Source organism: Macrotis lagotis, chromosome X, assembly GCF_037893015.1.
Source record: "Macrotis lagotis isolate mMagLag1 chromosome X, bilby.v1.9.chrom.fasta, whole genome shotgun sequence".
In the NCBI taxonomy this organism is placed as follows: domain Eukaryota; kingdom Metazoa; phylum Chordata; class Mammalia; order Peramelemorphia; family Peramelidae; genus Macrotis; species Macrotis lagotis.
This window is the reverse complement of record NC_133666.1, coordinates 383,857,161-383,882,848: the sequence shown is the minus strand read 5'-3', so window position 1 is coordinate 383,882,848 and position 25,688 is coordinate 383,857,161. Positions and strand designations below refer to the sequence as shown.

The 25,688-nt window shown below is 35.4% G+C and overlaps 1 long non-coding RNA gene across 1 annotated transcript in view; it reads left to right on the top strand.

Moving 5' to 3' along the window:
• Positions 1–21,995: 21,995 nt before the first annotated feature.
• LOC141498522 (uncharacterized) overlaps positions 21,996–25,688 on the top strand; it is a 43,588-nt gene continuing 39,895 nt past the window's right edge. Inside the window, exon 1 of the long non-coding RNA XR_012471668.1 lies at positions 21,996–22,233. This is a non-coding gene — a long non-coding RNA (uncharacterized LOC141498522). The remainder of the gene's footprint in view (positions 22,234–25,688) is intronic.

Genomic DNA, 25,688 nt, shown 5'->3' with positions numbered 1-25,688 from the left:
AACTGAAAATGGAAAAAATTGGAATTGCAGGAGATAGACAATATGGTCCAAGAGAGATGGCCAAATGACCATCTTTTTATTAATAAATATACTGGCCTTATTAATGAAATGATTAAATTAGCCAGAAAGTTTTTCTCTCAAATCATTTTAGTTGTCACACAATTTATAATGCATTCCTTCATCAGTACTTTAGCAATGTTTCTATCTTACTCTTACTGATTTCCTCATGTTTGATCTGTTCCCAACATTTGTCTTTCTCCCCAAATCCTAACCATATCACCACCTCCTACTCAGGACAATTGACTTAGCCTCCTCCTTCACTGAGAAGACTGAGGGGAATTTGCAAGGATTTTTTCCTTTCTACTTATTCATTTCTCAAAACTTCTCAACCTCCATCACCCCCATCACCATCTTCTCTCAGAGGAAGAGGGATTCACTATTCCTTTTTAAGGCTAGTTCCTCTGTTTATCCCATTGATGTTATCCTTCCTCTTAACAAGGGCAGTGGACTGGAGGGGACAAGCATGAGTCAGTGGTTAAAGTCATTAAGGAAATAAGGCTAATGACCTGGAAATCAGTAAATGGTAGCAGCTCGTAAAAGGGGGGGAGGGTTTGAATAAATTGCATAGGCTTCAGAGAAGAAAAAAAAATGTTTATTGAAGGATAATGGCACAGGAGCAGATCCTGTCTAGCTCTGTGATTTTTGATCAAGACATTTTAACTTCTCTGAGTCTAAGCTTCCTCATATATAAAACAAAAGGATTGAATTACATTATCAATCAACAACAGTTTATTAGATGCTTACTCTTTGCCAGGATTTATTCTAGTAGTTCTGGGTAAAAATTCATAAAATGAAACCCTATGCTCAAAGAACTGACATGATCTTTAAATCCCCTCTAGCTCAATCAGTGTGACCCTTTCACTAAAGTCATTCTAGTAAAGATGGTCTGCTTCTTGTTTTTCTAGAGAGAAGATTCTTGATCTCAGCTGGGTTGGACTAGGTGATCTCTGAAGTCCCTTATAAGCTTCTAAATTCTGTGTATAAATCTTAACAGTTGCATAATATTCTTTTCATTGGTGGAGAGAATTACTACTCAATCAATGCCCCATCCCTTCACAAGGGTCCAAGTAGTCTAGATTTGGGAGAGATTTTTCTCCCCTAGGTTTTGTTCTCAAACGAATTCACATGGAATTCCAGGTTCTATTCAGGAAAGGTACCTGAAGAGAGAGAAAGACAGAGAGAGAGAGAGAGAGATTCTGGGAAGAAGCTAACATGTAGAGGAACTGGTGCCTCAAGCAGAACTCACTTGCCTCACTTGAGACTTTGGGGGATTTCCTCATTGGGTGTGATTGTGGACTTTCTCTGGTTCTCTCAAAGGGAAAACTTATTCTCTATGGTATTGTATGGTATATAGTCTCATCAGTATGCCTTCTTTGATTTTGCTGTAGGCTTAGATAATAGGTTTATTAGTTATGTATAGTTTTTGTATTTAAAGATTTTATTTATTTTGAGTTTTACAAATTTTCCCTTAATCTTACTTCCCTCCCAGCCACCCCCCACAGAAGGCAATTTGCCAGTCTTTATACTGTTTCCACAGTATACATTGATCCAAATTGAATATTATGAGAAAGAAATAATATCCTTAAGGAAGAAACATAAAGTATAAGAGATAGCAAGATCAGACAGTAAGATATCAGGTTTTTTTTTTCCCTAAGTTAAAGTTAATAGTCCTTGGTCTTTGTTCAAACTCCACAGTTCTTTCTCTGGATACGGATGGTATTCTCCATCGAAGACAGCCCCAAATTGTCCCTGATTGTTGTACTAATGGAATGAGCTAGTCCATCAAGTTTGATAATTGCCCCCATGTTGCTGTTAGGGTGAACAGTGTTTTTCTGGTTCTGCTCATCTCATTCAGCATCAGTTCATGCAAATCCCTCCAGGCTTCTCTGAATTCCCATCCCTCCTGGTTTCTAATAGAACCACGACATAGTTATGTATAGTTTTGTATATGTAATGGTTGTTTTATATATAATGTATATGTAATAGTTGTTATATATAATGTTATGTTACTTAACTAGGATTTGGTGAGAAGGGGTCAATCCTTCAGCTGCAGCTTGGGAACACTCTTTCTTAGTTAAGGGATAGTGATCAGGAAAAGCAGCATGAAACTAAAAATCATTTTCTCCTAGAATAGCAATATTTAAGGGAGATGTCTGGTACCCCTTCTCTGAGGAGAGAAGAGAGAATCAGCCTCCCAGTCCAATCTTCTACTTTCCTCCAGTCAGGAATCAATATCTTACTTGGAGAGGAGTAGGTAAGATTCTAGGTATATCTGTTCATACAACCTTGTGAACCAAATTAAGACAGGCTAGTGTAGAAAATCCATTCCCACCTCTGACCCTGTGACATGAGAAATTAGAAGAGTAGTCACATAGATATAATTTGTTATTTTGGGAGGGAAATTTGTTTTCACTTAAAGCTTGGTGGAAGTGGAAATATTTTAAGATTTAAAAAAGTTGAGAATAGAATACATATGTGTAAGGAGATTTCCAAAAGCAGTGAAATAGACATGAGGAGGGATAAACCAGATTGGAGTGGGTCTTGAGTGAAAAGGGCTGAATATGACTGAAGATTCAGAAGGAAAGTTTAGAAGAGGCAGAGTCATAGTTGTAATACAGGGTCAAAAAAATTAGCAAACCAAAATTTCTGAGAGAAGATGTCAATAGTTGGTGGCATACAGGTCAATGAAGGCTCTATCATAAACTAGCTGTGCAATTTATTTTTCTGGGTTTCAGTCCCTTTTTCTGTAAAATGAGGGTTCTGCACCCTTCTGAAGTCCTTTTTCTGTTCTAACAATCTATGCTTCCTATGACAGTCAAGAGCAAAAACTAAGGTGACAGGTACTTCACCACTCTGCTTCTTTGACTAATAGAATAACAATTAATTGACAGTTTGACACTCTGGTAGTACTCCTTTAATGTGTGCCATATGTGCCCTTTCATGATTGACTACTTTATGAGAAGTTGAGTACTGGAGGTTATTTTCTACAAATGTTATGGTTTGCATTACAAGGTTTCCTCAGGTTACCAGATAAGGATAAAAGCAATTATAATGGCTCTAATTTGAGAATGGGTAATATATATAGCAAATGACTCATCAAAAGCACCAGAAATGACATATATATATATATGTATATATATATATTTATTTTATATAAAATGAGATAGACTACACTTTTATGTAGAAATTATAAGAAATCATTAATGATAAAGTATCTTCATAACCTTAAGAAAGGTTCTCCCATCAAAAAATTACTAAATATATTTTTTAATTCCTTAGAAAAAAATGTCACATGAATTTGAGAATATGATATCATCACATTTTGTTGCATATTCATATTTAGAAGAAAAGTGTTCCTTGGTATTATAAATTTTCAGCACACCATTAAAATAACAACATAGGTGTGGAGAGGAGGAATGAGTTAACAGTCAACAAGCAAACAAAGAATAAGAATAAATTAGTATATAGCAACCTGCTAAGTTAAAAGTGCTAATACCATTGAAGAGGAAATCTAATGAATAAAATATACTATTATTGTACTATTGTAGCACAGTAGGAATCCAAAATATCATATTAATATATCAGCATGTTCCCATCACTCACAATACCCACATTATCACCACCATCATCATTATTATTACTATTGGTTTGCATTTATCAACTGTCTTTTCCTTGGGGGAATTTAAGGCATTTTACTAAAATTTTCATAATAGAGAATATTTCTTTTAATACTCCGATAAGATGGGCAAGATAAGATAGAAAAGGATAAGAATCAGTAATGCCAGGCTTGACCTTATTCTCAATATCTACTATATGTATCTACTATATATCAGACACTGTGAGAGTCATGGATGAAGATACAGAGACAAAAATGACTCTGCCCTCAAGGAGCTTATGTAGCAGCCAACATTTAAACTTCAGCAGGTGAATTCCTAATTGATAACAGAAGAACAATTCCAGATTGTCTCTAAAAGAATGTATCCACTTATGTAAGTTTCAAGAGGTTTTATTTTCAGTAGATTTAACTTTAATATTATTTTCAGAGATCTTTTGATTTGTGGGAGTTTTTTTAATGCTACATGTGCAAAAACTTGACAAAGAGGAATACCTCAAAATGGAGTGCATAACCAAGTATGAATATAAGAGGTTGTCATAATAGCTTAGGAGTATTAAAGAAAATCTAGGAAGCATGGAGCCTGAAGAAAAGTGCTAAATATATTAAATCTAAGTTTGGAGCATGATAACAAAGAAAGTGAAAGGGAAAGGATTTCTGACCACTTTCACCCCCATATGTACCTGTCCCACCCCTATACTATCATCTAAAAATCAGAGAAATTTTGGTTATATTTATCCCCTTTGAAGTGCAAACAAGTTCCTTGACCAAATTAGAAAGGGAGTCTGGCCAGTGGCAAAGAAATTATTAGTCATGTCCAAGTGGTCTTTAGAAGACAGTAGAACAATCAGTTTGAGTCGTTTCAAATAAGAGCCAGCCAAGACTAAGGGGAGACCCTAATAACCTGCATGGAGTTGGAAGAATTGAAGCTTAGGTAGAGGCAACCACCATAATGAGATGGTGCTGAACATCAGGTCGAAGACTGTGTGGACCAATTAGAAATAAATTGTTTTGGTATAGGTGCTGGACCATTGAAATCATTACAGACTACTCTAAGGTAGTGATTCTATATATCCTTTTCCCCCATAGACTCCCTCATGGGATCCTGAAGACTTTTTTGTGGGGCATGGAAAAAGTCTAATTCTCAAAAGTTAATCTTCTTTTGTTTTAAATTTTTACCTTTTTAAAAAATAAACAACATTAACTATAGGTACTTCCTAGTCTGGATTTATAAACATAACCCTAAAAATAGTTGGAAAGAAGCAATTGAAGGAGTGAATCCCAAAGAGAGAGAGAGAGAGTCAGAGAGACAGAATTAAAGTTAAACTAGAACGCTGTCTCTGACTAGGGACTTAAAGCTTTAAAAAAAAAGAGAATAATGGATTATTTTGTCACAGAGCAGAGAGAATGTTTATATGGGAAAACCCATGTAGTCAATGTAGGTTAAGTGTGAAGCATAATAATTGAAACATGACAATATTTCATATCTGCCTCAAAAGTTTGCATTCACAACTAACTAGCTGTGTGACCTTGGAAAAGTCACTTAACCCCATTGCCTTAAATAAATTAAATTTTTAAAAAAGTTTGTATTCAATGTCTATATGGTATACTGCTAATGGATAATAGAAAGAATAAACCACCCTAATCCTATTTTACTTCTAAATTTTCTTTGAAGGAATTTATCTTCAGACTAGCAAAACCAAAACTTCATTAAGGAAAATAAAGAGTTTTAGTTTAGTAAGAATTTTTAGTGTTTTGAATTTGAAGGTATTTTAAAATTTCTGAGAGATTAAGGTACTTACTGATTATTTTAAAAAGTATATTATAATTACTAAAAAAGTTGATCAATCATGCACTTTATTTTTCATTCTATAAAATCATTATAATATTAATCTGCACATTATTAAAGATATCCCTGATTAAAATGTGAAAAAGGAACAAAGCAACTTTGATATACATTTAATTTAAATTGATACTATTGATTTAAGGGTGCAAAGAACAAAGATAACACTCTGCTTATTGATTGTTGATTATTAAAAAAAAGTTGACTCAGAATGGCAAAACTCAACCTTAAAAGCTTTCTTTAATAAGGTATGTCACCAAGTCTATGTTGAGTTCATATTCTATTCAATAAGCTCTTGTGACTCTGTTAAGTGTAGAATAATATATCATTTCATCTTCCTCTCATCCTTTTAGAGATCTATTTATCTATTTCATACAAGTTTTAGAATGCACATAGCTATTAGTAACACTTGTATATAATTTATTATTAATTAAGTATATTTTCTTATTTAGGATAGTACGCAATTTTTTTTTTTTTTTTGCTGGCAGTGCACAAGCAGAAAGATAGGAAAGGAGAAACCTAGTGCAAGGCTTCCAACATGCTGGTTAAATCCCATGTAGCTGATTTATGAATGGAAATAGTCAAGAATTGCACAGGATGAGAAGTTAGTTGATAGCTGAGATTATCCCTGTTGGAAGTAGTATGCATATTACTGATGATAGGGATTATTGATGTATAATATTAAAGAAAACAAATGCAAGAATAGGAATAAATATGAAAGACTCTAAACCAAAGCCCATAGATATAGTATAGATGCTCTCTGTGAATAGTTTTATTCATATATTTAAAGGAAGAGAGAATGTGAACCAGCAAAGACACTTCACCTTTAAATTATGAGGTTTAGTAGTGATTTCTCAATTTCATGCTGCTAAAGTAAAACCCAGTGTTATTAAAACAAATCCATTTTAGCCTACAGCACTAAATATATCACATCTTTTAAGTAACGAACTAGAAAGTAATGACACTGTCACTGTTATGCAGAAAGCAGCTCAGTTACTTCCTTAGTAACTGAAAAGGAGGGAGGGCTACTTCATTTATGGTCAAATCCATTCTACATTGTCTCCCTCTAGTCCTGGGAAAATACCAGGGCCCAAAGTGTAATTACAACACAAAGGTCATTCAGATAAAAGCAGGTTGTTATTTAAAGCCATATTACATTTAGCCTACAATAATTACAAGGGAAGTAAAGAATAAGATTTAAGATGCTTGGGTTTTGGTGTGTTTTTATTTACTAACACCACATTAGAAACAGCCTTTAACTTTTGGTTAAGTCCAGTATTAATATACCCCATAATTAATTATTAATTATCCCATCATCCCAAGTGCCAGAAACCATACTGCTTCATGTCATCTTTTGATGATTTTTTCAATTTTTCTAACCTTAAAACCCAACTCCCATTTTCTCAATTATTTTATTTTTTATTCTTCTTGTTTTCGTCTTTAAAATTTTACATCAAACAAGAGCCAGGGTCATAGTACATAGGTGTACCAAAGCAAGCCCTAATTGAAAGTTGGAGATAAAGCACATTCTTCAAGGGGGATAGAGCTCTGGACCTGGAAACAGAATTCATGTCAAACCTCAGACCTGTATTCTGTCTGCTATGTGTCCCTGGGCAAGATACTTTTTGTTGGCCTCCATTTCCTTATCCATAAAATGGGGATAATAATAACCCTATCTCCTAGAATGGTTGGGAGGATCAAAAGAGATAATCCTTTTAAAGCATTTGACACAAGGTCTGGGGCATAGTAATGCTTATTCCCTTTTTGCTTCTTAGAACCTCAAAGTGACAGAATAATTTATGATCAACCTACTAGTTAGTGTCCCATTTATATATACATATTTATACATGTATATATATATATATATAATCAAAGTTCTACTGCCAAAGGACCCAGTCCTAAAGCCAAATTAAAAACTTCCCTGCAACCCCCAAGAGAGTTGATTTCTCATATCTCCAAAACCCTTCTTTGCCTTTCTTTGAAATTCTTCCAAACACCTGAAGATCTACCTTCACCTTTCATGTACTTTGCTGAAAGACAGACTAAAATGAATCAGACTAACTAATCAGTGGGTTTTTGTCTGTTCCATCTTGTTTTAATTCTTCAATTATTAAAATCCATTTCTTTTCCTCCTATCTCCTCTCCACCCCCAAATAAAAAGAGAAACAAGACCTTTGTAACAAATAAGAATGGTCAAACAAAACAAATTCCTGCATTGATCACATCCAAAAAAATGTGTCTCCTTCTGCACTTTGAGTCCATTACATCTCTTTCAAGGAATGGGGAGCATGTTTCATCATTTTCTGAAATTATGATTGCTCAGTTCAACATTTTTGTTTGTTTTGTTTGCAAGGCAATGGAGTTAAGTGACTTGCCCACAGTCACACAGCTAGATAATTATTAGGTATCTGAGACCAGATTTAAACTCAGATTCTCCTGACTCCAGGCTAGCTGCCCCTGGTCAGTTCATTATTCGGAATTCTTAAGTCTTTCAAAATTATTTGGATTTGCAATGTTGTTGTTATTGTATAAGTCTGACCAATGTTTATAAAGATGTCTAGATGAAGGACTAATAGTGTATTTCACAGCTAATTTGCATAGATAGTCTAAAAATTATGTGATCCTTAGACACATTAAGTTATTATGTTTTAGATATTTGAACATCAACAGTGACCAGCCTAATGTTAATATATCCCTCTATAGTTAAGCCAGGCTGGTCCTTGTAGATCAAATATTGTCTGTTGCTGGGATCATACTCAAAGACCATCTAATATGGTAGAAACCGACAATATAGTGGCACCACCTTCAAGGACTCATTATTGCCTCCACCTTCAGATGATGATGGATAGATGATATTTGTTATGGAAAACATATGTTGCTTTATTTGATTCTTATGATAATCCTATAATGAAGATACTATCATGATGCTCATTTCGCAAATGACAAAACTGAGAATTAGAGTGACAAAGTGACTAGTTCAAGGTTACACACTTAAGAAGTGTCTAAGGCAGGATTGTAACTCAAGTCTTCCTGACTCCAAGTCCATGAAGCATAAGAATAGGATTCTGTGGATATGCAAGATTTTGCTAATTTTTTTTAAAAAATCTTTTTTTTCTAATTTCTTAAACAATAGATAGGGAGAAAATAGGATCTTTTTTTTTTTTTACTTCCTGTCAAATTTTCTGTGAATCAGTATAAAGGAAAGGTCTTACCAATTCAAAATTTCTCTATGGTTCACCCTGATCCACACAGTCCCCCTCTCTCTAAGTTACTTCTTTTCCAAAACTTCTTTACTTTTCTCACCCCTTCTAACTTAATGTGGAAATTACCTTTGGGGCATTGTGCCAAGTTGGATTCAATTTCTGTTGATAATTGTTATTTTGTGCAGTGATTATTTGTGTCAATAAGGATTTTACTGTCAGCACCTGTAAAAATGAAGACACATTCAGCATTTCCTCTTGCCTGCTGCTGTTTCCTTGCTCTTGTTTTTCAGACACCACTCTTTCTTTACTTTTTTTAAACAGAAAAAAAAATAAAAGTTAGTCTGTTTATCTCCTCCTCCCTTGCTTTTTTTGTGCCAAGAAATTAATTCTACCCTCCACCTAATCCCCCAAGTCCTCCAAGCCTCTGAACTCTTCATGATATCTAGCAAACACTCCCTCAATGCTGAGATGAACTTCAGTGAATAATGTCAGTTAGGAACCAACATTTTTTACATTTATCAACTTTCCACCTCTTCAAAGCCCTTTATAAATATTAACTAATCTTCCCAGCAGCTTGGCTGAGCTCAGCAAGTAAACATTAGCCCATCTCTCAGATAAGGCAATCAGGACTCAGAGAGGTTGACTGACTTGTTGAAGGCCACCCAGCAAGACTGTGGCAAAACTTGAGGGCCTCCACGTGGTTCAGCATGTAGGTTACTAGGCAACGATACCTCTTTCGCACAAATAAAACCCTTTCAGCCCTTTCCTTTGAGCTTATTTTAGCATTTTGGTTTAGTGGTTTTAGTCTCAGCAGGGCTGTCTACTGCAGGGTTCATTGTCTAGGGATGGTTTGAATCAAATGAAAAGAATTTAGGATACTTTTTTAATGACCATCTGCTTGAGCATGATCTAACCCTACTTGGAAGCAAGAGGTTGGGATAGATGACCTCTGTCAAGACCCTTCCAGATCAAGATTTCTGTTGAAATAACATATTACTTTTTCAAAAACTATAATCAAAAAAATTTTGAATACTGTGAATATTGTCTAAACCACCCACAATCAAGTTATTAACATTTTCTGTTTATAGATTCTTGTTATCCATTTTCAGCCCTTATTTTTTACAGTAACTTTCCATGTCTCCTTTTTTCTCTCTAGAAGAAACTATATCTTTTTTTGTTGGCAATTCTCTTTTCTACTGCTAAACATTAGAAAAGAATCTGACTTTATTTTCTCTCACTGAAAAATGTATGTAACGTCAGGTACAAATCATTTAATCTTCTTGTATCTCAGCTTCCTTATCTGTAAAATGAAGGATTTGTTATTATTCCTGTCATGGTCCCAGGTCCCACTCACCATCCCTGTGACATTACAGACAAAAGTACCCTTCCTTTGCAATCACTCCCCGATGTGTTGTTTTCCCCATTAAATGTAAGTTCCTCAAGACCAGGTGCTGTCCAGCTTTTTTATTTGTATCCCCAGAATTTAATGCAATGCTTACACACAAATTGTGCTTAATAAATTCTTCATCAATTCATTCATTGCTTCTGTGGTTATTCTAGCTCTAGAACCATGATCCTGTGAAATAGGCCTGGACAAAAGCAAATGAATATTTAGAATGATAACAACATAGGATGCTAGACCTAAAAAAATACCTTGGAGATTATCTTACCTTGGGGTTCTTTACCTTTTTTTTTTACTGTCATGGATGACAAAGAAAATCAATAATTTTGAAGCAAAGATATATGGGCTTGTGGTTTTTTCCTTCCCATCCAAGTTCACAGATCCTCCAAAATCTAAGAATCCTTGATTTCTTCATTTTATAGATGAGGTGACTGACGTCTAGAGAGGGGAAGTGACTTGCTCAGGGTTACAAAACTAATTATTTGATAGAACTAGAAACCAATTCTCTTGACTCATGATCCATGTCCTCCCTCCCTTTCTTCCTTATTCCTTTCTTTCTTTTCTCCTTCTCTCCCACTCTTCCTTCTTTTCTACATTCTTTCTTTCCCTCCTTCCTTCCTTTTTCCTCTTCCTTGTCTTTTGTTCCTTCCTTCCTCCCTTCCTCCCTCCTCCCCTCCCTCCCTCTCTTCCTTTCTTTGTTTTTCCTACCATATATTCCCTCTTCCAATACAAAGCAATACTTTATCTAGAACTGTTAAATTTAGCTTCTTTGTGCACTGAGAGGCTGTAACTTAGCCAGGGTCATCTTCTCAATATATCGGAGGTGGGGCTTGAATCTAGGTCTCCAGACTCCAAGGTCAGCTCCCTAGCCACTACATTAGTGTTTCCCTTTCATGGAATCTTTGTACTACTCCAGATTCTCCTAATTCTGGAGTTCATTTTGATTTTATCTTTGTATTTCTGGGGCATAGTACATGCTTTTCATATCTATAGGAAGTGTTTCCTAGTAACCACCTTTCTCTTCTCCTGATGATCTTGTATTTTGTATCAAGGGCAGCTCGATGACTCAACGGATAAAGCTCTGACCTTGGAATCCGGAGGATGTAGTTTGAATCTAGCCTCTGACACTAGCTGTGTGACCTTGGGCAAGTCACTTAACCCTGATTGCCTCACATTCAGGGCCATCTCCAGTCATCCTGATTCATATCTGGTCACTGGACTTAGCACAGCATCCCCCTCATTCAAATCCAATTCAAGTGCTTGTCTTGGCATCATCACCTCTCCGAAGTTGTGGTCTTCTTCAAGAATGGAGGACAGGGCACCTAGGTGTCACAGTGGATAGAGGACCACCCCTGGAATCAGGAGTATCTGAGTTCAAATCCAGCCTCAGACACTCAATAATTGCCTGGCTCTGTGACCTTGGGCAAGCCACTTAACATCATTTCCTTAAAAAAATTTAAAAAGAAGAACAAAGGACAAACATTATCTGTTATATATAATTTGAATGAGCTTGTATGTGTACCTCCTGTCCATACTGAAAAGATATTAGCTTTTTGAAATCAAATTCTGCTTCTCTTTTTTTATGTCCCAAGAATTCAAGTATTGCCTAAAATAAATATTAATGTAGTAATACTTGTAGCAAATATTAATAAATATTTGTGGTTAAATACATTTTATTGGGTAAATGGATCATATATATATATATGTATATATATGTATAATCTTTTGAGATGAATGCCCATATAGCAACAACTACATTCTTCCAAAGAACATTCCCTGTTGCTAATATCTGAATTAATCAGGCATTTGTGGTCTCATTGTTACAGTTGTGGTCTCCTTGGCTTATAAATATTATCATTCCTCCATTGGAATATAAAAAGAAGGAACCTTATAAATAAATGGGTTTGGGTCTTCACCATCAAGGACTTTGCTTGATATACTTCTTGAGTGGGAAGAAAGCTAGCTATTTTGAAAATCACTTTTGAAGCCTCCATCTACTCTGTTCTTCCTACATGTTGCTTTTTATTTGGGCTGCAGAGGATTAGAATTAAAAGGATTTTAAAATAATTCCCTGTTACTGACAATTCTGGAGCTTGTCAGCCTCCATTCAAATTGTCAAGGCTATATCCCCTGAACCATAAAGGTCTGGCTGAGTCACTGTGTTGACAAAAAAAATGAACTAGGGAAAAGAAAGGAATCCTGCCCCTTGGAATCCTATTTTTATATTAGTGGGACTAGGGGGAGGGGATTCTCTAATTAATGATAAAGAGAAAAGGGTTAGGTCAGGATAATCAGCAGCATTCTCCCTGCAACTAGGATCTGGAACTATGAAGGTGGTTTATCTTCCTCTCCTTTCCTAGATTGGACCCCCTGGAATCTGATAAAAGACACAAATCTTTCATGTAATAATCATAACATTTATAGTGATAATAGTAGCATTCATATGCTTTAAGTTTGCAAAACAGAACACTTTACAAACTTTATCTCAGAAGTTTTCCTATTCTAGATTTAAGCATCATCCTGCCCACAGAGTTGTAGCATCCTATTATTCCTCAGTAAAATATAAGCTCTTTGAGTGCAGAGACTGTTTTCATGTTTTGTCTCTGTATCCTCAGTATCTCTTTCAGTGCTTTGCACTCAGTAAATATTTGTCAAATTGAACTGTCACTATTAAATGATAGTGCAATGAAAATGAGTCAGACAACTAGAAATCTGATTTATAATTACAGCATGAATGTTGACCAGTTCTTTGTTTCACTACATAAATAGTTTTATCTTGGGGGAAGGAGCTCAGGATTTGGAGCCAGCAGCATGGGGTGAGAAGGTGGGGATCCAGCTTGACTATGATCTGATCTGCAGAGTAAGCCCCCTATTCAGTAATCCAAGGCAGCTGTCAGCAGCAGATGGATCAATGAAACATTTGTTGCTGAATGATTCTCCTATTCTTCTTGATGTTCTTCTTGAGCTCAAGTAATTCTCTGAGACTCTTCCAAGACTTCAGAGTAATTCCCAGACCAAATTATATTTTACTTTAAAAATTGTGCTCTGTTTACATTAACTTTCCTCCTGCTTAAGTCACCAAGAAGTTTCTAGAATATAAAGTACTTGCTTCCTCTAGTCATGATCCCTACATGCTCTCTGCTTGTCTGTCTCTCTTTCTCTCTGTCTCTATCTCTTTATATCTATCTATCTATCTATCTATCTATCTATCTATCTATCTATCTATATATATATACACATAAATGTGGGCATATATATAATATATATGTGTGTGAACATATAAAATATACACATGTATATGTATTTATCTGTTTCTGTCTCTGAGTATCTCTCTGTTACTATCTCTACCTCTTTATAAATTTGTCTTTTTGTCTTTCCATGTCTCTGTCTATCTCTGTCTTTCTGTCTATTTCAAACTGGTCATAATAGCATACTTAACTTTGATGTTTGTTGCTCTTGAACAGGCTGATTTAACAAATCTTAGTTAAAAAAATAAAACAATACAACCTTTTTTATTGTTCTCTTTTTTTACCCTGAAAAAATAATGCTTTGGGCACTGTCATCTTTGACATGGAGAGTGCAATGGAAAATATTACCTAATGATTTTAACTATAGCATGGGTGTGACCATGAATGGGAACCACACTGGCCTACAGTGTATACTTTTTTCTTTAAAGACTGCTTTCTCAGAGGTTCTCTTGTAACTATCTGTGTTCCACAAATAAAATTGTCCAAATATGAAAGGGGCAGTGCCTCACATTATTCTTCTACAGATAAAGACAAAAGATATCCATTCATTCTACAGATAAAGACATAAGAAATTCATTCATTTATTCATTCATTCAAGAAAAGTGTTATATGTGTGTAATATACAGTGCCAGTACTTTAATTATTAAAAGGGATGCTTTTGATTATACAGCTATTAAGTGTCTGAGGTTAGATTTGAATTCAGATCTTCCTGACTCAAGTTCAGTCTTCCTTCCACTGGACTACTTATCGACCTCCTGATAGAGTAATTTCCTGCAAGAAGTTTCTACTAGAGTAGGAGCAGGTACAAACATCTGCACAGATAAAATGGTCAAATGTAGGGTAGCATGTAAATTCCAGAGCAACATGAGCAAAAGCAGGAAATGGGATAGAATAGAGACCCATTTAGAGGACTGTAAGCAATCCAGTTTGATGGAAGAGTGAAGTGTGTGAGAGGAAGTAGTGTGAGATAAAGCGAGAAAGATATGTCTGAGTCAGCTTATAGGAATCTGAAAAGGGGAGGGGGTGGAACACATAAAGAGAAAACTCAGTTCTTAGATGGGATCAAAGAGATGGTGTTGTATTGAGTTGAAAATTTTTTGGAAAGGGTGTTTTAAAAGCAATAGCTTGGAATATATTTTTATGCTATAAGAAATGATGACAATATCTGAAGAAACTGGGAAGATCTCTGTGAACTGATGCAGAGTGAAGAGAGCAGAACTAGTTGAATAATTTATGTGATAACAACCTTGTAAAGAAAATCAATTTTGAAAAGTTAGAACTCTAACTGATGCAATAATAAAACATAATTCCAGGTAGAGTGGTGATAGATTCAAAATGTTCAAGGCGAGATATATTTTTGGATATGAACAATAACAGAATTTACTTTGGTTGATGATGCATATGTGTGAGGGAAGTTTTATTTCTTTTGTCTTTATTGTTGTTTAGTTGAGGTAAAGAGGGGATAAGTGAAAATAACTGCTTGTTAATTAAAAAAAGCTAAATTTTTAAAAAAGTAAAAAAAACCCATTAAAATGTCAGCTTATGTTTGTGCAAAATATAAACTCCTTTCGCTAACAAAATGTCTTTAAATATACAATAATTATGCAAACAATAAATTAATACCACAAAAAAGTATACAAACTTGAGACAGGATTTTCTGCAGTGAGTTACTCCTTTTGGAGGCCTATTTTCCCATTTGTCCTTATGCAAATAAGGCCTTTGATAAGCTAGCTTACTTCCCTCCCCCCTTTTTTTCAATCTATAAATCAGAAAGAGTAGTAATCGCTTCTCTTACAAAATATTCCATTTTTATAAATTCATGTTGATGAGCCAATATACTTCAAACTCCCATGTTTTTGATGGGGCATTTATTTGGTTGTGTGGGAGGGAAAAGACAATAGTCTTAAATTTGAATATGGCCATAATTTGTATATACAGGCATAGTTGCAATATACAGGCAAACTTGCAATTTCAAGTTTCTTGAATTTCACAATTACATTTAATTTCGTGTATTATAGTCTGGAGACCTCTCCCTGTTGTTAAAAATTCTTTTATTAGGAGCTGGTACTCATCACTATTGAAGTCTCCACGACTGCTCGAACCACCATGGAATTTTGACCTCCCTGCTACCACCTAAAAGATTCCACCTCCACTCCCTAGACATCAGAGCTACTGCTGCCAAGGTTATCACTGAAAAATACCCTCCCTGCTCCCTCTACTCCGGGTGCATCTCCATTCTCCACTAGAGCTGAAATTCTCCTATTTCCCCCCCTCTTCTGAATTCTCATAGCTCTTTTTACTTTTATTGTTCTTTTATTATATTCTGCATTAGGACAATTTATTGTATCTGTATGTGATGGAGTATTATTGCTCAATAAGAAATCATAAGCTAGTAAACTTCATAAAAGCCTGGAAAGACTTGTATGAACTGATACTGAGTGAAGTGAGCAGAACCAGGAGAACCTTGTACACATTGAAAGCAACAATGTATAATGATCAACTATGATGAACTTAGCTCCTCTCAGAAGTTCAGTGATCAAGGACAATTCTAAAAGACTTGTAACAAGAAATGTCATTCACATCCAAAGAAAAAACTAAGGAGACTGAATACAGATCAAAGCATACTATTTTTACATTTTAAAAGTTGCTTTATGTTTTTTCTTTTTCTCATGGTTTTTCCCCCCCTTTAGTTCTGATTCTTTTACAATGTGACTAATATGGAAATCTTCTGACATCATGGTTGGTTATTATATTGATCAGATAATTTAAGTCTTCCAAAGTTGTGCACTTTTGTAGTGCTGTTTTATTGAATAAATTGTTCTCATAGTTCTTCTCACTTGACTCTGCATCAATTCATAAAGTCTAACTAATTTTCTCTGAAATATCTATTTCATAAATGTTATGGTACATTAGTATTCCATTAGCCTATGCCATAATTTTCTTCATTTTCCCAATTGATGAGTATCCCTATAATTTCTTGTTCGTTGCCACCACAAAAAAAGAGCTTAAATTCAAGATGTCTGCTAGACATCCAGTTCAAAATGTCTGAAAGATAGTTGGAGCTGTGTTTAGAAGTCAGGAAGGAAGCTAGGGCAAGATATGTAAATTCAAGAATTTTCAGTATACAGATGATAATTAAATCCATGGGGGCTGTTGATATCACCAAGTGAAGTAGTATAATGGAAGAAGAGGTCCCATGACAGAGCTCTTGGGACACCAGTGGTTAGAGGGAGTGATCTGGATGATGATCCAGCTAAGGATACTGAGACTGAGAGGTTTGATAGGTGGAAGAGAGTGGTGTCCTGAAAACCTAGAGAAAAGAGATTATCAAAGAGAAGAAGATGATCAATGGCATTAAAGATGGCAAAGATGTCAAGGAGAATGAGGATTGAGAAAAAAACAAGAAATCATTGGTAATTTAAAAGATTAATTTTTTATAGTTCCATATTTCTCTGGGGATCACTACTGCTGTTATTTTCCCTCTCTACTTTACAGTGCCCATCCCATTCAGAATCCTTTAGAATATATATTTTCTTTTTTTATTGGAATTTAATTTATCTTTTTAAATTTTCTTTTTTTTAACCTTTTTTTCTAATTACATATAAAGATAATTTTTAACATTCATTTTATTATTTTGGGTGTTGTTTCTTGTAAGGCAATGGAGTTAAGTGACTTGCCCAAGGTCACACAGCAAGATAATTATTAAATATCTGAGGCTAAATTTGAATTCAGGTCCTCCTGACTCCAAGTCCATTGTGTCATCTAGTTTCCCCTTCAATATTCATTTAAAAAAAATTTTTAATTGTTATTTTATTTTTCCAGTTATTTGTTATGAAAGTTTTTCAACATTCATTCACATGCATATTTATAAGTTACACAATTTTCTTCCACTGTCCCTTCTCAACCCCATCCCCTCAGTGACAAACAGTCTAATGAACATTGTACATGTATATTTGTGTTTAACATGCTTGCATATTAGTTAGGATTAAGGAAAAAGAAAGAAAACCATGGGATATGAAGGAAAAACAGAACAGAAAGTTTTAAAAAGTAAACATAGTGTTCATTCAGATTCTGTAGTTTGGTTTTTTTGGGTTTTTTTTCTTCTTCAGGATTTGGATGGTGTTGTTCATAACAGATCTCTCAGGGTTGTCCTAGGTCTCTGAAGTGCTGAGAGGAGAGGAGCTACATCCATCAAAGCTGATCAACTTACAATTCAACATTCATTTTTGTAAGATTGAATTCCACATTTTTCTCCCTCCTTCCTTTCCTTCTCTTCCCCCCAAGGCAGCAATCTGATATGTTATTCTTGTCCGATCCCATTAAACATAGAATATACATTTTCAATCCAATTCAATAGTACCAGAAGGGCAACTAGGTGGCTCAGTACATAGAAAGCCTGGAATCAGGAAGACCAGAGTTCAAATCTGCACTCAGACACTTAATAGGTATATGACTCTGGATAAGTCATTTAATCTTGTTGCCTCAGTTTCCTCATCTGTAAAATGAGCTGGAGAAAGAAATGTGAAACAATTTTTTTGGCAAGTATCTTTAGTATCTTTGCCAAGAAAACCCCAAATGGGGTCATGAAGAGTTAGATATGACTGAATTGACTGAGTAACAAAACAACAATATTACCAATATTCCATTTTTGTGTGTTTTCCTCCAGTATCAATTACTAGTACCAGTTAATATCTCCCCTTATATCATTGATTGATCCAGTGATTAGACCTCCAATTTCATTAAACCAATTAATATATTTTCCAAAGTGAGATTTACTGAAAAGCTAGAACAAAAGTACAAAAATTGCCCAATGACCTGTGCACCTCTCTTCCACCAGTTTGGTGGTCCCTATGGCTAGAAAGTCAAACTTAATATTGCTACAAAATATACACTCTACTAGATTGACTTACAAATGTGACATCATTGATGGATAGAGAGATCCCTCTATCGACATAGTGTTCCCTGCATGTCATTTATATGTACAAAGTTTGCCAGTGGTCACCACCCTTGGAATATGGTTTTTTTTTCCTTTCCTTGTATCTCCAATACTTAGCACAGTGCATGATGCATAGTAGTTGACTGACTGACAGCATTCAACTTCTTGGAACAATTCACTGCTGAGCTGGAAACTACAGATCATCTACTACTCAAAACTAGGCTGGGTCTTCTGACTTGTTGAAGCTCACAAGGTTGTCCCTTCATCAAACTCCCTCATCTTATGATCAGGACAAAATAAACCCAATAGAGACAGAAGCAAGAGCAGGTAGTGAATTACCAGCCATGTAATGGCAGCTTGGCTAGAGAGGATCCAAGGCTCCTATCTTCCCAGGATGCCAGAGAGTGGGAGGCTTGATTTAAGTTTAGCCTTTTGTTTGCCCACTTAATTCTGGTTCAAGAACCAATCAGAAGGCTTTTCATGATTGCATAAGAAGTTTACAAGAACAGTTAAAAAACAATTATGCATCCACCACTGAAGTGAAGATCTGGGGTTTGTTTCTATTCTGCTTTTCTGGAAGCAGGACCTTCAAGCATCCACATGGGTTGCCAAGAGGAAAAGTAGACTGAGCATTCTCTGAAAGTGAAGAGCTGGACCCTTTCATTCCATATTATCCTTGATCACCAGCCCATGAACCTAGGACTAAATCATAATTGGCCAGTCCCCTCACACTGGTATGAGTCAAACTATGTCCAACTTTCTTCTCATCATAGATGCAAAATGGAGTGGTTCCTTGCTCTCAAGGTTCATATCATTTCTACTTCAGCACACACTTTGTCTTTGTGCGTGAGAATCAGATCCAGAATAGCAAGTCCTCTGGTTGTTTCTTCCTCCTTCTGAAGAATAATATTTTGATTAATGCGAGCCAAGAGATTATTAGCTGCTTAGTTTTTGGCAGAGAAATAAGTCTGGCAGATGATTGGATAACTGAAGTCTGGATAACCTTTTTTATATTTTGACTTCACATCAATCTTATGACCTCTTCCCAGATTCCTTTTCGCTTTCCTGCTTTCATCCATGAGGTTTTTCAATTCAATGACAATATTTCAATTCTATACCTCTATTGCTTTTTACTTGTGTTCTTCCCCCATGTTTGAAGAAAGATGTTTTTTCCCACCCCTTGTCTCTAAGGTTAAGTTAAAATGTTCTCCTCTTAAAAGAGACCTTCACTGATTCCTCCATTTGCTAACTTCATAAGTTCATCAATTTAGGAAAGGGGTGTAGTTCAAACCTCTTGTTTTACAGATAAGTAAAAATAGGCTTAGTGACTTTTCCAAAGTCTCATAAGCAGAAGTTACTCTAATCCCAAGTGCAGTACTTTCCAGTAGCCTTAGGTTGCTGCTCTAGTGTCTCTCTCCAGTCTGCCCCATCCCCCACTTGGTATTTGTTTCATATATATATTTTATACAGAATTTCTCTTATTAGAATGTAAGATCTTTGAGGAGCACATTAGGGTTTGCAGAAGACTTTACTCAAAATAACCCCAAGATGTACTTAGTACAAATATTATCTCCATTACTTAGATGAAGAAACTAAGGCTCAAAGTTAAGCAACTTTCCCAAGGTCAAATCAATATGAGAGCCACATTTAAATCTGTGTCCTTTCTGACTCTAAATCTAATTCTCTCTATCGAGGAGATGATGGGGTAACTTGAAGTCACAGGACCTGAATTAGAATCTTGACTAGGCCTTTTATTATCTTGAGAAAAATCAGTTTAGACTTTACTCCAGGTCTTAATTTCCTCATCTGTAAAAGAGATCAATCAGACTAAATCATCTATAAGGTCTCTTTCAACTCTGGCTTAATGATCTATTATCCTATATCAAGCTACTTCTCAATTTCTTGTCTAATCTGTTTTCATGTCTGACCTCAGACACTTAATAGCTGTGTGATCTTGGGCAAGTCACTCAGGACAAGTTTGTCTCAGTTTCCTTTTCTGTAAAATGAGCTGGAGAAGGAAATGGCAAATCACTGTGGTATCTTTGCCAAGAAAACCCCCAATAGGATCACAAATAGACATGATTAAAAAAACTGAACAGCAAAAAAATTAGACATAAGTTTTAGTTGTTAGAACACAACCTTCTGCTTGAATTGTGTATTTTGCCAGTTATAAAAGAATTGAACTTTGCAAGCTCTTCTTTTGAAGACACAAAACAGAGCACCAGAGTTTCTCTCAAACCCTAAGGCTTTTATCCCACAGAACTAGAAGGTGGCCTTCTCTACCAAGACTCCACATCTCATATGAAGTTAGCAGTTTCACATTGTATATTGGAACCACTGTCATAAAAATTCTCTCGATACATTATTGTTTACCTTGGCTCTGGTTATACAAACACACATACCCAACAAGGCCCTTATAAAGTCTTCTGTCAGAGGACTCTCCTACTAGAACAGAAGATCACAGGGCTCAGCCTCATTAAAGCTATTCAAACAGAATTAAGTCCCGGAAGAAACTAGGTAGTCTCAGTTAATATGGACTTAGGCATTTGTTTATATTTATTCATGTTTGAATTTATTTTGGAATTATTTTGCCCTTTATGGAAGGTAATACATGATGACAAATTTAACAGTGACTAGAAGAGGAACTGCTTGCACTAAGAGTATTACAAGCTTGTTTAAAAACACTTAATAAATGGTATGGGATGGTAGATACCTATTTCTATTCTCTCACTAGAATAAAATATAATCCATTCTCCCCTTATGTCCAGTAATCCTAACTATTAAATGTTTGCTTTAGAATCTTCTTTTCTGGCTCTTCATTTAGTACCAACCTCAGAAAATTTGGGGGAGGACATATGTAAAGCAACTAGATAAGAGCCAGATATTGTTATTATTATTATTATTACCATAGGCATGCATAGTACATGGACAGGCACATTTACTATGATCACTTTTATTTTTTTGGCTCTGGGTGACCCTAATCTTACAATCAATCCATTGATCAACAAATATTTATTTTTATCTTTAATAAATTAAAAAAAATTATCTTTTGCTTATCTGTTACCAAATTGATGGGCCTACTTTGGTTCTGCTTTTTTGTATCACAGTAAAGTAATTAAAATTTTTTTGGTGAGTGTGGAAATTGTCAACAAGCCTGCCATGTGTCAGATATTGTGTTAAGTTCTGGGGATACAAATAAAAAGAATGAACCAATTCCTTCTCATGAGAAGCTTGTAGCCTAATGAGGGAGACATTTGGGACATATAGGAGTATATAAAGAATACCTATGAAAAGAATAAATTCAAATAAATAACAAGTAGTTAAGTAAACTATAATTTGGGAAGGAGGATGCTAGTAATTGAGAGTATCTGAAAGGTGATCCCAGACTTGAAAAGAGGGATTCCATAAGGTTGGAGTGAGGTGGAATGGCATTATGTAGGATTTTTCAATAGCTATCATATTATTTCTCAAATCCAGTTTCTTTAGGTCAAAAGACTAAAACAAGTGACTAAATATGCCACAGAGGGAAAGTAACCACACCCAATAGGGTAATAGGGTAACACCCAATAGCAGTAATTATGTTAGCTGTTCAATCATAAGACCATTGCATAGTTCAATAATAGGTGGTTTAGAAAAACAGAAATTATTTCTTGTGTGTCCTTTTCCTGGTGGCTCATATAAGATTTGGCAAGGACACCACAAACAAAAAATGCAGTCTGACCTCTTTCCCCTTCAAGTGTCATGCTTCAGGGAAAGTCAATGTGACAAGTTGCATTTCAGCAGCATTATACTCATGAAATAAAATTGACTCACATGGAAATACAGAAGGTCAGATGCTTCACTACTAGTATCTCTATCTCTGCTCTTCTGTGTTGAATTTATACAACATGCTACTTGGGGGCTGAATGCAACAAGTGAAAAGTGTCAAGTGAGTATTCTTCCATAAGATTTTCCTGGAGGCCATATCAAAATATCTGATATAGGGAAAATGGCTACTTTTATATCTGCTCATTTACTAAATGTTCAATATGTTCTTGGGCAATTTTCCAGCTATGATATGCTTTTTGCCCAACCTGGATGTTATTTTTCCTAGGTACTATTCTCCAGATTCCTCCTGCAATAGACCTTAATAAAGAGGGATCAGGAAAGAGACATCCAAGAAAAAAAAATACAGGATAAATAGAGCCAATGGAAATATTCATCTGGCCACTACTAAGAGCCCTCAGATCATAGTCTGGAGAACATTACATTAACCCATCTATATAGTGTTAAAGTCTCAGGATTTTAGGAATATATGATAATAGCCAGGGAGGTTTAATACTCAGTAAAAAAGTACTTCCCTTCTCTATACTTCCATGTCTGTAACTTTAACTTACAATTTGGGTACCTATGCAGTAGAGGGTGAAAAAAACAACAGTAGAGTGGTTATCAAGCTTTTTAACTTTAGGTGCTCCACCAGGGTTCTGTCCAGAATCTTTTTCTTTTCTTTATCTAGGCTGCTTCACTTAGTGATCTTATCAGCCCCCATAGATTTAATTGCCATTTCTGTGCTGATGATTCTCAAATCTACTTTTCCTGCCCCAACCTCTTTGTTGAGAATCATTTCTGATTGTCTTTTAATATGTCTACTGGCTGTCCAGTAAACATATTAAACTAATATGTTCAAAATAATATGTTAATAATATATTAAATAATAAACAATATATTAAATAAATTAAAAATCAATTAAATAATATATTAAATAAACAATAATATGTTGGTATAATAATAATTAATAAAAACAATAATACATTAATATATTAAACTAATATGTTAATCTATTAATATATTAAAGTAATATGTTCAAACTAATATGTTCAAAACAAAATTATTTTCTTTCCTCAAAATCCTCTCCCTCTCTTATCTTTCTTTTTACTGTAGAGAGCAATGTCATCTTTCCAGTCCATCAGGATCACAACTTAGGAATCATTCTGGATTCCACACTATCTCTTTTCCCCAGTTAACTATGCTGTTCCCAAGGACTGTTGATTTGAATTTTATAACATCTTTCAAATATGGCCCCTTCTCTCTTCTGACACTGCCACCATTCTAGTACAAGCCCTCATTATATTAAGACTGAACTAATGCAATAAGCTAATGGTGAATCTGCCTGCTTTAAGTCTCTCTCTACTCCTGTCTATCCTCCAATCAGTCATCAAAATGATCTTTGAGTGTAGACCTGACTCTGTCATTTCCCTACTCAGTAATCTCTGTTGACTCCCAATTGCCTCCAGGATCTTATACAAAGTCCTATTTGCCCTTCAAAGTTCTTCATAAGCTAGCCTCTTCCTAGCATTCTAGTCATCTTAAACCTTATTCCCAGACAAATACTTTTCAATGCAATGACACCAGCCTCCTGGCTATTTCATGAATGAAACACTCTATCTCTTAGCTCCAGGCATTTTCTCTGGCTGTCCCCTATGGAGAAAATGCTCTCTTTCCTTCGCTTAGACCTCTCTGACTTAAGTCCTAGTTAAAATCATATCTTTTCCAGGAAGCCTTACTAACACCTCTTGAATCTAGTGCCTTCCTCTGTTCATTATTTCCAATTTATCTGGAATGATATTTGTTTGCTTTTTGCATATATTTGTTTGCTTTTTTTGTCTCCCTGATTAGATTATAAGCTCTTTGCCTCTTTCTGTACACTCAGAACTCAGCACAATGATTGGCTCATGTTTATTGACTAATTATCTCCTCCCCCGCCCCCATTCTGTCTATTGAAGAATTCGTTTTTATTTTCTCTGTGGCAGTCATTGGACTTCATCTGCCTTCTCTGGTGTAGTTGATATAATGTTGGCCTTAGAGTCAGGAAGACCTGGATTCAGATGCTACTGTGGCAGACACTGTCCTAACCTCCTGGCAGGCAAAGAATGAAAAAAAAAAGTTCCTGTTTCCAAGGAGTTTATAGTCTAATTGGGGAAACAATATGCAAAAAATTATGTACAAACAAGATATAGACAGGATAAATTCATCTGAAAAATGAGAAGGTTGAGCTAGATGATTCATTCCAGTTCTCAATCATTATATTTATCTCTTTGGGAGACCATGTATATAAATGGACACATGTGGAACTCTGTAAGAGAGACATGATTAAGATTCAGGGTGTTTGGGCTGAACATGAGGATTCAGACTCAAGGAGGCTGAGGTTGACGGGTGTCTTGAAATTGGGACTTGAAAGTGAAACTCAGTAGGGCTAAGCCCATTGGATGTTCACACATAATGTAGCACTACACATGGCCTCACCTAAGGGGGGCAAATGAACCCAAGTCAAAAATAGAGGTCAATTTTCCCTAACAATCAGTAGTGAGATCTGAATAGCTATTAGCATTCCCAGCCTGGGCAAAAAACATGCAAAAAGATTTAAAGTTTAGTGTTATTATTATTTCTTTTGATAATCACTATAGATCTAGAACCTGGTGAATCAGATTAATTCAAGTGCATCTTCCAACTCTAATGTTCTATGATAAGTCCATGTTTCAAGGATGTGATTTCATCTGGAAAATGATCTATGACATGAGAAGACAGAAGTCTCTCTCCTTCTCTAATGAGAACTAGAAGGAGTAGGTATAAGAAGATAGAGCTTGAGCCTCCCTCAGACTGGGTTATAGACTGGGCTGCTATAATGAGAAAGTGGGCTATGAAAGCAAGCGTGCCAAGCATGTCCTCTGTGGAACAGTAATAGTAGCTCTAGGGAGTCTGGTTACCTAGGTGGCTTTCCCTCAATGTCTGTATTTGTGTTTCCTTGTGTTATGTGGTTCTCTGGGGAGAGTTTTCTATATATATGAGTTGTTTGAGGTCTTAGAACATATACCAGAGGATTGGACAGTGAAGACTCTAAGTCACAAAATTGGAGATATATATATTACATCTTTTAAGTCTTTCTCTAGTCTCTTGAGTATGCCTTTTATTGTAGATCACAAAACCTTGACCATCAGTAATAATAGGACTTGCATTTGTGAGGGAGTTCTAGTACCAGTGTAAATTGTTATTCCTCCATTTAAGTGTCTTCTAATTATGTTCTGGTAGATAGATTGTGGGGGTAGGGGGAAGAAAGGAAGGAAAGAAAGAGAAAAGGAAGGGGAAAAAGGTAAGGAAGAAGGGAAAATAAATGAAGGAAGAAAAGAGAAAAAGAAAAAAGGAAGAAGAGAGAGAGAAAGAGAAAAAGAGAATGAGTGGAAGAAATAGAGTCAGAGTCAAATGAACCTCTCTAAAATTATCTAGATTGATCCTCAGGCAATAGAACCTCAGGACAGCTCAAAGTCTTTTTCTTTCTGATAACATTCCCAAAACTTGTGTTCTAGTGACCTAAATATCAAGAGTTAGATTTAGAGTCAGAAGGATTAA